The following is a 2,133-nucleotide window of genomic DNA, read 5'->3' on the forward strand; positions in this document are numbered from 1 at the left end:
CGCTTGTTCCTTAGCTTGCTTGCCCTCAATAGCTTTTGAGAAACCTTCATTGTTCAAGCCATGGCCAGTGGGACTTTTCTGCAAACCTGCAAGAAGAGATATTGGCAGCAATTCAGAGTAACGCTGAGCAAAAGAGCTAATCATCTCATCTAGTGGATTTTGGGTTCTCTCTAAAGATTCTGGCAACAGTACCATCTTCTAATCTATGACATACACCCCTTCCACACAAGTCCAGGTGCCCACACATTCTGAATGACTCCAATAGCCAGCCATTAGTTTCTCAGCCACATGCAAAAGGTCTGGTGGTAGGCAGAAAGGTCAGCCTTCGGTTGGATGGTCACCTGTCATGGATGCTTTAGCTGAGATTCCTGCATTGCAGGGGGTTGGACTAGATGACCCATGGGTCAACTGCAAGATTTTTGATTCTGCTTCACACCACGCTTTGAAGGGGATTGGAAGCAGGGAGAGGGATTATTATTATTATTATTATTAATTTATTTATTATTTGTACCCTGACCATCTGGCTGGCTTTCCACAGCCACTCTGGATGGCTTCCAACAAAGATTAAAAATACATTAAAATGTCACATTAAAAGCTTCCCTAAACAGATCTGCCTTCAGATGTCTTCTAAAAATGTGGTAGTTGTTTATCTCTTTGACATCTGGTGGGAGGGGGTTCCACGGGGCTGGCGCCACCACCAAAAGGCTCTCTGCCTGGTTACCTGTAGCTTTGCTTCTAGCAGTGAGGGAACCACCAGAAGGCCCTCAGCGCTGGACCTCAGCGTCCGGCAGAACAAAATGGGTGGAGACACTCCATTATTATTTATGCAGCAGATTATTGTTGCTTAAAGTACCGTCAAAGCCCAGCATTGAAAGAGGCCGACTCCTTCCCTCCCCTGTTCCCTCCAGCTTCAGGAAGGCGGCCCCTCACACTCATCACACTGCTTTGCTGCTCTCCTAGTTTTTTAATTTTATTTTAACTTTTGTACAGCATTTACAGTATTTCTGCTCTCCTAGTACGGAGTGTTCACATGTCTCTGTAATCCTCAACCCGTTGAAGCGCTTGGCTGCCATTTTCCCCAACTGCACAGAAGCGTCAAGCTCCGCCCCGCTCTGCTTTCTCCACAGCAGCCCGGGCCTGTTAAGTCCTAAAGTCAGAGGGGCACTTTTATGAAGTATTGCAGGGAATTGCCTAAAGTAAACTGCGTGACAGATTTTTAAGCAGACCGTTGTAACTTTCAAGCGCCGGAAATGTATAAGCAAAGGAATCGGCTAGGAACTCAATGCACAGGGGAAACTTGCAAAATATCCCCAGCTCTCACCAAACATCGTATGGGTAAAAAAGCAACAAGCCACGAGCATCAATATTTCCTTTAGGAAAAAACTGGGAAGGGTCCGATAAACAGAAAGCAGAGGTAGACAGTAGTTCCCCTTCCTTCTACAATAAATATATTCTAAATTAATCTCATCCCCTCTCCCAGGACCCCACCCGCGCGCACTCGTTTCCCATTGGTTTAGAAATAGAATCCTTTTTTCTATTGGCCTGTTCATCTTCGACCAATCACAGCCAGCTCAAGAAACGTATAAAAGGCGCCCCCTCCAAGCACCTGCAGCCTTTTCGTTCTTTCGTCCAGATAGAAGTCGGGAGTTTCTGAAGATGTCCGGTCGCGGCAAGACAGGCGGGAAGGCACGAGCCAAGGCCAAGTCCCGCTCTTCCAGAGCCGGGCTGCAGTTTCCCGTGGGCAGAGTCCACCGGCTGCTGCGCAAGGGAAACTACGCCGAGCGCATTGGCGGCGGAGCGCCCGTTTACTTGGCCGCGGTGCTCGAGTACCTCAGCGCTGAGATCCTGGAGCTGGCCGGCAACGCAGCCAGGGACAACAAGAAGAGCCGCATCATCCCGCGCCACTTGCAGCTGGCCGTGCGCAACGATGAGGAGCTGAACAAGTTGCTGGGCGGAGTGACCATCGCGCAGGGCGGAGTCCTGCCCAACATTCACGCCGTCTTGCTGCCCAAGAAGACCGAAGCTGTGCACAGCGCGGCCGCCGCCAAGGCTGCGCCCAAGCCCGTCACCAAGGCCGCCAAAGGCACCAAGGCGCCCCTCAAGCCCAGCACCGCGCCCGTCGCGGTCCAGTGA

General features: G+C 50.8%; 1 pseudogene across 1 annotated transcript; it reads left to right on the forward strand.

The window, feature by feature from the left end:
• Positions 1 to 1,614: 1,614 nt before the first annotated feature.
• LOC310838046 (histone H2A pseudogene) lies at positions 1,615 to 2,133 on the forward strand (annotated as a pseudogene). Its single transcript has one exon. The product of its transcript is annotated as a histone H2A pseudogene (transcript).

This window comes from Podarcis gaigeae (assembly GCF_964106915.1).
Source record: "Podarcis gaigeae genome assembly, chromosome: 2".
Lineage (NCBI taxonomy): Eukaryota > Metazoa > Chordata > Lepidosauria > Squamata > Lacertidae > Podarcis > Podarcis gaigeae.